This window comes from Acinonyx jubatus, chromosome C1, assembly GCF_027475565.1.
Source record: "Acinonyx jubatus isolate Ajub_Pintada_27869175 chromosome C1, VMU_Ajub_asm_v1.0, whole genome shotgun sequence".
Taxonomy (NCBI): Eukaryota; Metazoa; Chordata; class Mammalia; order Carnivora; family Felidae; genus Acinonyx; species Acinonyx jubatus.
Genome location: NC_069381.1, coordinates 58170939 through 58187303, shown reverse-complemented (window position 1 = coordinate 58187303; position 16365 = coordinate 58170939). Strand labels below are relative to the sequence as shown.

At 37.0% G+C, this 16365-nt stretch overlaps 1 long non-coding RNA gene across 10 annotated transcripts in view; it reads right to left on the bottom strand.

Annotated features, from left to right (window-relative positions):
* Positions 1-16365, bottom strand: part of LOC113599310 (uncharacterized) — a 72086-nt gene that overhangs the window by 49936 nt on the left and 5785 nt on the right. For 5 of the 10 annotated variants that reach the window (XR_008294959.1, XR_008294965.1, XR_008294966.1 and 2 more), the window contains 2 exons: positions 12593-12714; positions 5258-5523 (listed from right to left, as the gene is read on the bottom strand). This is a non-coding gene — a long non-coding RNA (uncharacterized LOC113599310). The remainder of the gene's footprint in view (positions 1-5257; positions 5524-12592; positions 12715-16365) is intronic. The other 5 variants (XR_008294964.1, XR_008294958.1, XR_008294960.1 and 2 more) reach the window with 3 other exon arrangements.

Below are 16365 nucleotides of genomic sequence, written 5' to 3'. Positions count from 1 at the left end.
ATGCAACCTGCTTATGATTCCGTCTCTCCTTATGTCCCTCTCCCCTGCTTGCATGCATTCTCTTTCTCTCTCTCTCTCTCTCTCAAATTAAAAATAGATAAATAAATAAAATAAAGTGAACCAATGAGAGCCAGGCTCAAGACATTTGTTCCACTGTTGAAAGTCTCTTTGTCTCACTGAAAATCGGAAGATGTGAGTAGATGTTGCCTTCTTGTACCCATTTGAGAATGAAACTGAAACAAAAGTAAAGAACACAGCTATAAAATAAGGAAAAAGAACCCCTGGTAACCTCATTTAAACTCTGTTGAAATAAATAAACAAACAAACAAACTCTGTTGAATCCATTTTCCAAGATAGACCTTATCCTGTTGTTTATGTTTTATGAGCCAGTAAGTATTCTCTCTACCTGAACTATTGGGGTTTGGGCTTAGGTCAGTTGTGTCCAAAAGTGTTCTCATTGATACAGATATCTCTCTGATATCACAAACAACAGCTTAAAGTTTAAGGTAGTTATATTTTCTTTTAAGCAATTAAAGAAGGACCTGCAACTTATCTATTTGTGAACTTTTATCATTCAGATAGGAAGGTATATATTTTTCTATCCATAAATGTATTTTATACTCACTTCTCACCCATAAATACTTCCAGTTTCTTTCTGGACTACAAATTTGCTTGTGTGAATCATATTCTATAAGGTGTGTTGCCAAGAAGTCATATCCTTTATTCTTTTTTTAAATAAATTTTATTGTTTATTTTCAAGAGAGAGACAGAGTGTGAGCGGGGGAGGGGCAGAGAGAGAGGGAAACACAGAATCTGAAACACGCTCCAGGCTCTGAGGTGTCAGCATAGAGTCCGACCTGGGGCTTGAACTCACAGACCAGGAGATCATGACCTGAGCTGAAGTCGGATGCTTAACCGACAGACACTCAGGCACCGCTGTATCCTTTACTCTGATACTGCACCACATGCCCTGTGGTTTTTAACACAGCAGCAATTATTCTGTCAAGTAGAATAATTTTAGATTTACCTCTATGTCTTCCATTCATTCCACAAATACTTACTCAACAGGACCTATGTAATGGTATTGGTAGTCCAAAGATAAACAGTAAGGGTTACTGTTTTTCAAGGATGTTCCAGGCTCTTCAGGAGAGCATCAAGTGATATACAGGGATGACAGTATCGCGTGACAATTGCTCTGTAGGTTTCAGTCTCTCAGGTGCTAAATCCAACAAGACGGCACTCTCTTCATCACTTCTCACATCCAACATATCGGCAAGTCTTCTTGGTACTGCCGCCCAGATCTTTCCCAGGCCTGACTATTTCTTATAACTTCGTTCCTAAAACCCTAGTCCAAGCCACCATTACTTCTCACCTGTACTACTGCAGTAGGCTCCAAACTAGTCTCCCTGCCTCAACACTTACAACCTCACAATCCCCAGTCTATTCTCCACACAACAGCCAAAATGATCTTCCGAAAGCACAAATCAAATCAATCCATTTTGCTGCTTAAAACACCACAATGTCTTTTCATTGCCTTTAGAAAAAGAAAAATCTAAACACCTTGCCACATGACAGGCCCTACATGACCTGACTCTTACCTACCTCTTCAACATCACTCCTGCCATGTTCTCCCTTATCCAACTCCCCCCGGCAACACTAACCTTCATTTAATACTTCCAATGCCAAACCCGTTCCCATCTCGGGGCCTTTCAACTTGATACTCTTATGCCTATAATACTGTTCCTATCTCATTGTTAGGTCCCACTTCTGGCAATCCTTTCCTGATCATCTTGGCTGAAATAATTGCCCTTCTACTACTACTACTACTCTGCCAAATCCTTTTCCCATTACCATCCTTTATTTTCTTTACAGCACTCTTCACTATTTCAATTCAGATTGTTTATCTGCTTATACAATAATCATTGGCCTTTCTCTGCGTGCCACTAAAATGTAACTTCCAAGAAGTTAGGGACTATGTTTTATTTATTGCTTGCTCAGCACCAGGAAGTCCTGGCACATGGTAGGCATTCAGTACCAATTTACTGAGGGAGTGAATACAAGACTACGGATGAGTTATATCTAACTCAAACTTGGAAACCAGAGAAATAGGAAAGGAAGTTAAGGAAGATAACATTTTGCAAAAATGGGGGAACTACCAAATGAATAAAGTATAGAATATATGAGTTAATGGGAAATATGAAGGAAATACAATAACTTGAGAAATTAGTTCACACGTGCTTTCTGTAATATTCTATGAAGCAAACTGGCCACAGGACCACAGAGCAGAGGAATGACAAATACGAATAAATTAAATTGTAGGAGTATTTTAAATTGCTATCTCTAGGGTTGTTGTGAGGTTTGTGCTTATTTAACATTGTTATTCATGACCTGGAAAAAACATGTGTATCATAGTAATGGAAATGTAGATAATCCTAAATTGGGTTTTATTGCAAATATCAGTAAGCACCCAATTCTCAAGTAATACCAATAACCTCAAAAACCTAAATTGATTTGAACTCTTTTTAAAATACAAATATTTGCAGGGGCACCTGAGTGGCTCAGTCGTGTATGCGTCCGACTTTGGCTCAGGTCATGATCTCATGGCTCTTGGGTTCGATCCCCATGTCGGGTTCTGTGGTGACAGCTCAGAGCCTGGAGCCTGCTTCAGATTCTGTGTCTCCCTCTCACTCTGCCCCTCCCCCGCTCACATTCTGTCTCTCTCAATAATAAATAAACATTAAAATATATATATATACACAAAAAAATACAAATATTTGCATAAGATACAGTTGAATCTAGTCATTCTTCACATAGGAGAAAGCTGAAGAAGTTAAATGGACCCAGGGTAGATACCAGGCAGAAAATTGGATACCACTTGATCATTCAAAAGAATTTTGATTTGTTTGTTGTTTGTTTGTTTAAGTTTTCATTTATTGAGTGTCTAGTTGGTGCAAGGAACTCTAGATATATTTCATTTTCTCTTCAGTGTAACTCCTAATGGGCCTGTCCTCTCCATGTTACAAGTAAGAAAATTGATGGAAGTGAAATTGACGGTTCAAACGTTGACTCACCTATTCCCAAAGTTCTTTTTCATCATCAACATTTTCCTATTGTAAGCTCTGAGACACAGAGTATTGTACAGAACTGATCAGAAAATACCATTCTACTTCACTTACTACTTGACAACACATCCAGTAAAAGCTACTAGGAAATAAACAAAAATAAGGAAACCTTAAAAATAGCTCCTCAATGAAAAATGAAACCAAAAGAATATACAAATAAACATATTTTTAGGGCCATCACTAAAAAAACAATAGCATGAAAAAAATTTTTTTAACTATTGGCCAAGAAGAGAATATTTATAAACTGAAATTAAATTAAGATTAATTTATACCAAACAGCAATGAAAAACATTGCTTGCTAACCAACTAGTAAGGGACGTCTTCCATCCACTGCGGCATTTAGAAGCAGATGGATGAGCAATTGAATGAATGAATGAGTGAAGGAGTGAAGGAGTGAATGAATGAGTGGATAAATTAACAAAGATACTTTAACCTATATTGTTGAAACAATCTTGAGCTGGCAGAATAGGAGCGCCAAGGAAAAACTCAGAGATGAACTTAGGATCATTATTTTTTTTTTCTTTCTGTGCCAAGAATTTTGTGTTTCTCAAGTAATTCTGTGTTACCTTTCAACAAAGTAAATGAGATTTTAATTGGTTCCCTTCCTTGAAATAGTAGATAGGCCTGGGTACCACTATCAGAGGGAAGCCCTTCACCAGTATTTTATGTGAACTGGGGCGTAATGTCTATAGTATTTTCAGCCTTCACATTTTTAATTTTTGTCAGGCAGTACTGTAACAAGATCCCCTAAGTCAATGTGCTACCAGAGGGGGGGAAATGAAATAAAGAAAGCATCCATATAAAGTAAACAAGTTAGAAAGGCTCATTTTTCATTTGTTAACTAGCCTCCACACGGCTGTTGGCTGTGACAACAAATGATTTAATGAGTCCAATTTAAAATAGTCTTGTCTGTATAAGATAGATGTCTTGGAAAATACTTTTTAAAATCTCACAGCTATAGCAAAGGCTGCTTCAACATACCCTGAGAAAAATCTGCACTGCAGTTCTACTTTTTTTTTTCTTTTTTTCTAAATTCTTTGATAGGCCAGATATCAAGCTAGCAACAGCAAGGAATATTCCTATTGTACCTGTGAACATTTCCTAATAGTAACTTTTAACAAGATGTTTCAGAAATACCAGCTTAAAAAACCATAAAATTTTATCGCCTGTGTGGAAAAGTGATTAGTCAACAAGAGCCTTTCTGAACTATGTGTTTGTCTTCTCTTCAGTTACTTAAATGACCCATTAGAAAGACGCTTTGTCAGAAGAGGATAATGATAAGGAACGTGATGTGTGCACTGCACAGTGACGGGAGGGGACTCATCTCTGGGGTGGGCACTCTCTAGGTTGTGGCGTTTGATTTTAGAAAGCTTGTAAATGTATTTAAGTGGAAGAGATGAGACCTTCCCGAATCTATTCCCCAAGTTCACAAATACATGTCTCCTTCCTCATGGACATTTCTTAGGTTTTAAGAGTAGAGCAGGTAAGAAGTGTTATATCTGAATTCACATGGTGCTTCCCTTCATGTAAAGAACAATTGCATCTTTTTGATCATCCTTTGGCAACAGATAAAACACATTATATAGCTTCTGAGAGGGTCAGGTAGATCCAATTTTGTTGAATGACCTGCCTCGGCTCAGATCTAAGTACCTTGTTTTGTTCTTGGGACATGAAGAGTCCAAATTTGATTAGTCTAAATGTGTATCTTTACTTTTTTTGAATGTCTAGATGGGGTGATTATCCAGAATTAACCTTCAAAAATGAGATTGCCTACAGTCACCTCTGTAATAATATTCCAATTTGCTAAAAATGTTTTAAGATTTCGTGAACAAGAGGCTTGAGCACCAGTGCTGAAGGGTATGCGCACTGAATAAAAGGCTAGAAGCCCAGAGAGCAGATGTGCTTCAGAGGCAGCCTCACGATAAAATTATTCAAGAAGTCAAAGAAATGAGAAAAAGCAATGTCAAAATATTTTCACATTAAAAAAGTAATTAACATATACTGCATAAATTAAAGACATGTAGACAAACAGACCTAGCCATAATACAAATACCTTTCCAAGCCAAGTTTTCGTTTAGATAAATATAGTTCGTGCAAGTAGAAAAATGTAAACCGCTTCTCAAAGCCATACATACATGTGTGTCTTCCCTGACTTTCATAGCATTCTCAAGGAAACCGGCAGAGGAGGGAGTGGGTGGAACAATGCTAACGAGAAGACTTGAGTAAATTGCCAACTGTCTAGGCTGCGAGGTATTCACCTTGCCATGCTGAGCATTTGTTGTGGTCCAAATCTCAGGCTAGCACTGGAGCAGGCTATTCTTTGTAGGGAACTAGTAGAAAACAAATTTTAAAATGTCAAATGCTGCATGCTATTTTCACACTCCACACTTGTTTCTTCAGTCTTGGATGATTTGAAAAAAAAAAAAAGAAAAAAAAAGGAATTAAATTTACTGTGAAAAATAAACGTTTTTGTTTGGAGAGCTGCAATAATCTCCACAATCTGATGATATATATGATGCACAGCCCCCAAAACTTTTTTGGTCATGTTTGAGATGGAAATGCAATTGGGCATCTAACCTTGAATTATTTGCATTCATTTATTGTAATACATATATATCATTAATAACTGATATCTTCTAAGTTTTTGTCTGACATCTTTGATCATTCCAAATAATATTGTTTTGACTTTTACTTTGTCTCCTTTAGATGCAACCTCCCCCTTTTTTTTAAATTTATTTATTTATTTTGAGGGAGAGAGAGAGAACAAGAGGAGGAGGAACAGATACAGAAGGAGAGAGAGAATCCTAAGCAGGCTCTGCACTGTCAGTGTGAAGCCCAATGCAGGGCTCAATCTCATGAACCGTGAGATCATGACCTGAGCCTAAATCAAGAGTTGGACACTTAACCGACAGCTACCCAGGTGCCCCTGAAACCCCCCTTCTAATCTCATTCTGCTCTTCTGTCTTCTCCTCTTTAATTTCTTGTTTTATTTAGTTATGTTCTTAAATTTTCTCATAGCATAAATCTCTTGTGATTTCAGAATTTCATCTGTTCCTTAGGTATTTGTTTCTTCAAAGCTGGGTTTTGTCTTTTGCATTGTAAATTAAAAAAAAAAAAAAGTTTTTAAAGGTCGCTTACTTAGATAGGTGTGCCAAGCCACTTTTTTCCATTTATTCATCCTTGAGCAGTTTTATCCCAATTCTCTAATTTTCTTTTCTTTTCTATAGTATAAATAAATTTCTGATTCCCTTTTTTAATATCAGTTTGTTTACTCTTTGAGGTGTTATAGTGTTTATGTTCCATGCACATTTTCTGGACCTGACAACATGGCAGAAAGGGTAAGGTAAAGAGATCAAAATTGGCATAAACTAATCGGCAGTCTCTTCTATAATCCAGGGTTTCTATTCTTCTTGAATTTGTTAAATACCCTATAATGGAGCTAAATTCCTCTAATTGTGCGAAAATATGCCACTCCCAAGGGGATAATCTCAGACTTCAAGTTGGTCCTTAAAATCAGTATTAGGATTGCTTCTCTCCAATAACCATTCAGTTTTTCATAATAGAACTCCTACTCATAAGGTGTGCTCACCGCTTATCAGAATAAAAACTACATATTTGTATCTCCCTTGCAGTTGAGTGTAGTCACCAATTTCTGGCTGATAGGATGCAAGTAAAGTGTGTAAAAGCTTTCAGGGACCTTCCATAAGAGACAGCATGCTTGTACTTTTCTCCATCCCACTGCTTGGAATGTGAGTGTCATCTTCTTTTACATGGTCAAAAACAACACGTAGTGGATCACAAAACAAGCCTCCGGTTGCCCAGAGTTGACAGCAGCATAACCCAGCCCAGGGTCACCTACTCAGACATTTATGTAAGAAGGAACTGCATGTATATCTTAATTAGGTACTATGTTCAGTTTTCTGTCATTTGTAACCTAATTTTGACCTAAAAAATGCAACTTCTTTCAGAGAAAATCAGCACTTGTTCATTTCTATGGTTTCATACTGTCAACCAGTTTGAGAAAGAAAAACATAAGTATATACTCCTAATTTTATTCTCTCTAGATTTAGAAGAACTAATGAGAATTCTCAGAATTCTGTTAACATTCCCAAATGTCTTCTTGGTGATGGGGACAGGACTGTTCCACTCCAGAATATTCTGTTTCCTTCTATAGCTGCTGCCTTTCTGAAATGTTTGATATTATACTATTTCCCTTTTCTTGTTGGTAGTTGGTAGAGACTTTTTTTTAGCTGAGTTTTTTGATAATTATATATCAGAGATTCTATGCTATAGCTCCATTCTAGACTTTTTCCAAAGCCTAAGATTCCATTTTCCTAGCTTTTTTGGGGACTTGATTACCTTCTATCTAGGCCTAGAGCAATTTAGTAGGTAAACACATCTTATGAAGATGGGAATCAGAGAATAAGATCCCTGTGATGGTTCACTATATTTATCAACTTGACTGGGCCATGGGTTCCCAGATACTTGGTCAAACATTATTTTGAGTGTGTCTGTGAGAGTGTTTTTAGATGAGATATACATTTGAATCTGTATACTGAATAAAACAGATTGCCCTCCCTAGAAGAGGTGAGCCTGACCTAATTAGTTGAAGAGTTGAATATAACAAAAAGGCTGACCTTCCTTTGAGTAGGAAGAAACTCCTCCTGACTGACTGTCTTCAAGCTGTAATATCTGTTTTTTCCTGCCTCCAAACTCAAATTGAAACATTGGCTCTTTCTGGGCCTCAAATCTGCTGGCATTTGGACTAGAAGTGCACCATTGGCTCTCCTGAGTCTCCAGTTTGCCAACTGCATATCTTGGGATTTCTCAGCCTTCATACTGCATGAGCCAATTTCTTATTATATATATATATTTTATATATATATATGTATATATATACACACACATATATATGTATATATATATAAAATATATGTATATGTATATATATTGTATATATATTTGTATATATATTTATATATTTACATATATTATATATGTATATATATATATACACATACATATATATGTATATATATAAATATATGTACATATATATATAAAAAGAACCATGACTAATACAGTCCCCAAATACTTTTCTCTTCAAAAAAAAAAAAAAAGAGGATTGCAATGAATAAGTGAATATGATCTCTAGGGAAGTTCTTGCTATTGATAGACATATCTTGGGACTTACGAACAAAATTTATTACAGTATCTTACATGATGAGGTCACAGCTGAGCCAAGGCTCACAGTCAGACATAACTGTCGTATGGAGTTAGATGGCATCCTACACATTATTTGTATTCACTGATTTACATGGGGGTTGATTCACAACATGGTGAGAGTAATTCAGATTTATATACACAGACATATTTTTTTTTGGGAGAGGGAGAAAGTAATGTTGCCAGATGGCACAGAAATATGGCAAAGCCCCTGAGAAAGAATTCATACCAAGGGAAAAAGGAATCTAGAATGGCAATTTCACAACAGGGTTTGAGGATTCGATGAGGTGGCAGATAATAAAATTTCACCCTAATCTGGCTGCCCCAGTGGCTATATACACTCCAAGGAGACAAAGAATCATCAGTGTGAAAAGAGAGGGGATCTCTCCCTAAGTAGCTTAACATTTCAGAACCAAACCCTAATAACCTTGTATATGAATATTTTGCCTTCATAGGAGACTGCTAAATTTAATAGTGCCATGAAGATTCAGAGCATCAGAACTGGAATGAATCAGCAGGGCCCTTTGTGACTATAGTAGAAATGAAAATGAAATGGCATAATAGACACATATACTAATTTATAAAATTATATAAAAAACTCTTTTGGATTTCCAAAAATATTTGTGTGATGGTGGAACTTTGAAAGGCACTGACACTCCTACATCAGCTTAGAAAGGAAAAGCCTAAGTATTGATATAATTGACCTCATTCATACCTATAGATTGGTGAGATTTTGGAATGTTTGGGTGATAATGTGCTTCTTCCAGTGGTGTCCTAGACAGAAAGCCTATAAATAACATAAGTTTGTTGTTCTAATCTAGACTGAACAACTTTTTCTTTAGCAGAAGACTATGGGGGACTAAGATCCAAGAGGAATTTTTACTTCATGTCTCTGTGTAGTTGATTATACTCTTATAAATAAAATTGTAATTAAAATGGAACACATTTTCAGGATTTAAGGAGCCTTCCCCTAAATTTAACTTCTGTCATGCAGAGCTATATCCCAAGCCTTTTCAGAAATTGATGGGCACATAGTAAAAGCCTTTGAGAAAACTCTTCGCTCTTTTTTCTCATCTGAGTCCACCGCCTTCTGCCTGCCATTGGCAATGTCCTTGTTAATCTTACTTTCTAATGTTATGGCGCACAATAGTAGAAAATGAGGGGGATTTGAGTTTCTCAAAGTAAAGATGCATTTCCTCCTTCAGTATTTAAGTCTAAAAGTGCCTAATTTGTCCCAGTTTTGCTGGTTGACACTGGTCATTCAATAAATATTTTTTGGCACTTATGTACTTAGCACTAGGCTAGCTTCTGGGAACTCTGGTAAACTACACAGACCCAGTCCCCATTTTTATGGAGTTTACTGGTAAAAATACACATATGAATAGGACCACAGACAACTACAATACAAGGTGCAAGAGAAGCCACATTATGTTATGTTGTGTTGTTATGTCGTTGTTATGTTATGTTATGTTATGTTATGTTATGTTATGATGTTATGTCATGTCATGTTATAATATGTAATATAGAATGGAACAGAATGATATAGTACAGAAGTTAAGAACACAGGCCCTGAAGCCAAACTGCTCTTGTTTCAAACTTCAACTCTGCTATTTGCTTATTATCTTCTTAGTTTATTGTATGAATAGATACAATAAGCATAAAAACATTCATTAGGTGCTGAATAATTCTTAGCTATCATCATTAGCTCTTTACTTTCTCTGACATTGTCTATTTTTATGTTGCTATTATATACATGTTCTCTGTCCCATACACTGTTGTAATTATTATTATTGTTGTTGTTTATAACAATGACCACTACCACCCTGAAATATCTTCTAGCAGCACACATTAATTTTTGTGGGATTTTATGTTAAGCTTCTTTTTATAGTTCTAGGGCAGAGAGATTCTCTGCAAATGTTACTCACAGGAAATCTATTGCCTTATAATCTGAAGAGGCAAAGTGTTGTTGTTGATCTTGTTCCTTCTAAAAGTTAGTCAACTGTAATCATTATCCATCTACCCAGTCACAGTCCCTTCTCTCCCTGTTTTCCTACCAGGGGTCTGCTCTGCCCTCAGAGAGGCTCAGTGACAGACTCTTTGCTACTCTTAATAAGTTCAGTGATAGTATTGCCGGAAGGGTAACTGTCATTAGTGTCTCATCAAACTTGATGGGCATTATCTGATCTTTGAACTTGTGTGTCTACAAAATCAACAAACTGAAATTACTCAGAGATGACCCATCAGAGCCATCCTTAACAATGATATCTTTTCTACATAACACTAAGATCTTGCTTTTTGTATTTCCTTAATTTAAAATAAAATTAATGCTCTTATTTCAACTTCTGCTAGTGCATATCCCTGATGTGAAAAATCAACCAAGAAAAAACGATCGTGTTGTCTGTCTCTTACTGTTTGGCAGTTTTAGTATTCCCTAGCAGAAATCCTGGTGGGAAAAGAAACTGCCTTGCTTTATCTATAATTTATCAACATGGAAACATTGTGGTTCTAATCATAAAATTGGAGAGGTCAGTCTTATCTCCACAACTGTGCTCTGAAGAATTTCTAATAGGAGGAAATGTGTTTCCTAAGAATAAACTTGTAATTACTAAAAGCTGATGAGGGGAGAAGTTATGCAGATATAGAACATTCTCTGAAGATAAATGTATAATCTATAGAATTGGGGGGAGTGATTTTAGGGAATAAGCAGAGTAAAGAGGGAGGTAGCAGTCCCAAAATGTCTACATAGGAGAAAATTAGGAGCAGCAAATAGGTTAGAAGGGGAAGCTATAGTTGTATAGCAGGGACATGACTTCACCTGAATGAATTTAATGTGCAATGTTAGAGATGCCTTGGGGAGATTATGGGCATAAATAAATCCTCATAAATACCTGTTCGATAGCCAGCAGGAGGAGTGAAAAGGTCGTGAAAGTATATACATAATCTACACCAGGATATGATAAATATTAAGTAACTAGGACGGAGCAGTTGATAAAGTCAACACATAGAGAACACAGCCCTTGCCTATACTGGATCACTCTACCTTGGATAGGTGGCCGTTACCTCCAAAGTTACAAAATGTTAAAACTAACTAGAAGGATTGGTATTCACTCCACCCTCTATTCTCATGCTGCACTTATTCTTGGGCCGTGCTCTTTAAGAACATTCACATTAAAGCAACAGTTCAGCAAATATTTCCTGAGCATATCTGCATGTGCCTATATCACAAAAAGCCCCATTCGTGCAGTACTTGGTCTATAGTACTTGGCTTATTATTCACCTATGTCTTCTTATCTAGCTTGCAATCTTTACAAAAGCCCATCTGTATATCAGTATCTTTGGTAACAATAATGCTACCAACACCAATTCATCACTTATTTTCTGCCAGGTACTGTACATTTAACCTTCTTAACAACCTATGAAGTACTTATTTTTTCACTTATTCATACAGTTCTATTTTCAGAGCACCCAATTGGGTTGAGTACTGTGCCAGCCACTAGAACTAGATTAGCAAACAACACACACTCTGGCCCACCTTGATGAAGCTTATTTTCTGGTAGAGGAAATCAGCTATAAACAAGCAAACAATGGGACCCCTCCCCCCAAAAAAGCTAATAAGGTAATTATAACAAATAATGTATTGTTTTTGACAAATAAGTCAGAGAGAATGAGTACATGATGAGGGAGATGCAGAACAGAGGGTTACTTTAGATAAGGTGGGCAGTAAAGACTTTTGTGAAGAGGTGAATTTGAATAAACATGGCAATGTGCCTGCCGTATGGCACCGCAAAGGACTCAAGTGGAAAGGTGCTTGGATTTTTTGAAAAATAGAAAACAGACCACTGTAAAGTAAGCAAATGAGAGGTTAGAATGAGTTTATATGGGTAGATAGGAGTCAGATCATGCAGGTCTGGGCTTTAGGCCATTTTTTAAAATTTGAATTTTATTCTGCGAACAATGGAAGGCACTAGCATGTTTATCTCCATTTAATCAAGTGACAATTGAAGAAACTCAGGCTTAGTGATAGTAATTAATTTGTTTAGGGTCACCCAAATAGTAAGCAATGGAGCTGGGATGTGAATCCTGATCAGTCTGATGCCAGGTGTTAGTTTTTGATGCTAATTCCTGATAGAGTGCCCAGTACACAGTACACCAGCCGTCATCATCAACATCATCATCACCACCACAGTCACCACTGTTATTATTTTACAGATGAGGAAGTAAAAAGCTTTAGATTCTCGGGAACTTACCTAATGTCAGTCAATAAGTGGAAGGTGTAGCACTTAAACCCAGCTTCTCTAATTCCAGAACCAAGGCGCTCAACCCCAGCACCTATACACTTTCTAGTAGACTATAAGCATTCAGTTGTTTCCTGAGAAACGAATAAACTATAAGTATACAGCACTGTAGTTGGCTCTGAGGGAAACTAAAAACTAAGAGAGCCTATCTTCAAAGTGCTTAAAAATGGGATGAAGTTGGATTACATTTGATTAGTCAAATGTACAAATAACCATACAAGTCAGAATTTTCTTTTCTTTTCTCTTTTCTTTTCTCTTCTTTTTTCTTTTCTTTTCTTTTCTTTTCTCTTTTCTTTTCTTTTCTTTTCTTTTCTTTTCTTTTCTTTTCTTTTCTTTTCCTTTCTTTCTTCTTTCCTTTATTTAAGCAAATATGCATTTGCTTCCTGCTATGTCTCCGGCCCTATCCAAGCCCAAGAGAACAAAGGCTTGTTAAAAGTGGTAATATAGTAACTTAAAAGTGGGATACATTATCCATCACCTTTGTTTTGGTGAATCAAAAAGACTTCATGGAAGGTCTCTAAAAAAGAATACAATTTTGACAGATGAAAATGTGAAGACAGTACAGAGCATTCCAGACCATGATAATAGTGTAAAGGGAGCCACAGAAGTGGAAGAGTTGAAGAGTGGTTCACAGACTAGTCAGTGGTTCAAGTGATTGGAAAAGAAAATTCATGTGGCAAAAGACAGGAAAAAAATCATGGAAAGGAAGTGTGTGGCTATATTTTGAAGAAATATATTGTATAGTAGGCATAACAGTTCTGCATAGAACATTGTTTGATAAACTTAATTGAACTCTGAACAAGGAGTAAAAGAATAGAGAGTTCAGGGGCACCTGGTGACTCAGCTGGTTGAACATCCAACTCCTGATTTCAGCTCAGGTCATGATCCCAGTGTCATGGGGTTGGCCCCACATTGGGCTCTGCATTGAGTTTGGAGCCTGCTTAAGATTCTCTCTCTCTCTCTCTCTCTCTCTCTCTCTCTCTCTCTCTTTCTCTGTCTCTCTCCCTTCCTCCCTCCCTGCCCCTCTCCACCCTTGTGTGCTTTCTCTCTCTCAAAAAAATTTTTTTTAATTTAAAAATTAAAAAAAGAAACAGTTCAGATAACTGATAAGTTCTATATTTTCAAGAATATAAAACTTGAAAAGTGACCAACACCCATTCTCAAGATCCCTTCTATTGTTTTACATTAGTTCCATGAGAGAAGGAAAGATGCTGTCTTGTTCCCTGCATGAATAAGACAACATCTAGAAGAGTGCCTTCCACATGGAGGTACTCATTAAGAATTTGTTAAATAAATTAGTGAATGTGTTTATATGGATCTCTGTCACAAAATTCACATTTTTTTGTTAGAAATGATATTTCAAACCTCTCACCCAGTGACTTGCAAGAGGGCAGTATCACCCACAAGAGGTGTTTTCAAAATTGTGGAGTGTTTCTGGTTATCATAATGCACAGGCGACACTAATGGTAATTAATGGTATTTAATGGTATTTAACTTCACTTGCAATGTTTTGTTGTTGTTGTTGTTCATTGAGTGGAGACAAAAAATGCACAGGACAATCTTGTGTAATGTAGTATTGACCCACATCCCACAGGACTTCTGAATGTCATATCAAATATTCATGTAGGTAAAACACCCACTTATAATTATGAGGTTTATACCGAGCCCCTTTCTACAAATAGATACAAATAATTTGTACACAGTTTATGACAACCTGAGGGAGCATGGCAATGAACCCTTCTCCAGGTAAGCATCTGATAAGGACCCAGCTCTTGCTGAATCCTTTATTACAGCCTTATGAGGCACCTAACCCGGGGATCAACTATGCCATGTCCACATTCCTGACCCACAAAAACTAAGTGATAATAAATATGTGTTGTTGGAAGCCACTAAGTTTGTGGTCATCTGTTATGCAGCAATGGGAAACTAATACAGATAGGTTAAGTAATTTGCCCCAATTTATAAACTAGTCATTAATGGGCACAAATAATCAAACACAGTTCTGTGTCCAATGCCAATGCTTTTTCAATTATCAGAAACTATTTAAGAAGCCCTTGATAAAACAACATGACTGAAGACAGGTGGTCTACAAGGTGGCCCCTGAAGCCCTCACGCATCCACGATCAATACCTGGAACAGAACGGGGGTTAGCGTGACGCAGCATACATCGCTGTGGCGCTCCACACAGATGAGCACAGATCAGTTCATTTCAATTTAGCTCCACAGACACTTACTGAACATCCATAGTCACATAGTCTATGCGAGTGTGGTTGTGCAGTCACTTAACTACACCCCATTCCACTCACATTTTTCCAGCTTTCCAGCTTAGTGACAACAATCTGGAAGCACTTTATCAAATCTTTTGCTGAGTTCAAGACAAGATATATGTACACATTTCCCTGATCTATAGCTCTGCAGCCCATGTCCCCTGTGGATTCCAAGAGTCTGCAAAGATTTTCACATGTGAGATCCTAATTATTTGTTATACCGAGTACAGCCACAATACAAGGAACTTAGCAGGATTATCTCAACTGCAAAGTTAGGTCCACTTGGCTAATTTCATGGTCCTGTTTTTCTTTCTCTCAGTTATTTGTCCTGCTTTCTGAAACTCTGATGGAGACATTTTTAATAGCAATATAGGTTTTATAATTAACCATCACCATGCTATTTCTGCTTACGTGTTTTTTTTTTAAACCTGATTAAGAAAATTACAATTTTCCAGAGTTCTCTGGGATGAGCCTGGAGCAATGTATAAACCAACAGTTTTTTTTTTTTTTTAACTTTTGCCTGGAGGGCAAGAGTCCACTAACCTGAAAGCAATGGTCACTGGTAAGAACAGAGCATTAGACAAAATATAACATTCAGAATCATTGCATGCTTCCAAGTAGCATTAGTTGAACCTTAAATAGAGCAAGTCTCCAGTGAACCATAGAGTATGTCATGTCTGTGTAACATGGTTATATAATCTAAGAAATATTTAAAGCATATTCATACATGAAATCTGATGTCTTATACACAGAAGCTACTAGTAGTTATAACTGTATTTATTCTGATTAGACATGTTTCCATTAAAAGGCAATATGAGAAATAACATGAATGTATAATTTAATACCGGGCCAGAACAGATGTGAATGTGGGAGGTTATAAATTTGGCAAAGATAAAAAAAAATACATAGAAAGTATCTACCAAATATATACTAAATCAAAACTTTACTTGCAATGTTTTGTTGTTGTTGTTGTTGTTCATCCATGTGCTTCAAACACTTAGAACAGTGCCTGGCACATAGTAAGTGTTCAAAAAATTCACCAACAAAAATGGTGATGGCGGCTGAGGAGATGTAGGCATTTTGAGAGGAGCATACGCTGCTGAGGAAAATCGTCCAAGTGGAAAACTCAGGAAGGCATATAAACCTTCCACTTTCTCACTCTGTGCCAGAGGAGGCTGCCCAGAGAAAAGGAGGGAGCAGTATCTGTGGAGCCAGAAGACGAATCTAAAATAGTTAACCCTGGGGTTGGCACATAATTACGTCTTGATCATATTAGTTGTCATTTTGTTGTTATTGTTGGTGGGAGTAGTTTGAGGACAGGTCACTCCTTGGGAGGGGGTGGGGGTAGGGGGGACTGCTTTCCTAATATAGGCTCTGGACAAGAAAGAGACTTTTGTCAGTCCAGGCTGCAGTAACAAGATACCATAGACCAGGTTCTTGAACAACACAAATATATTT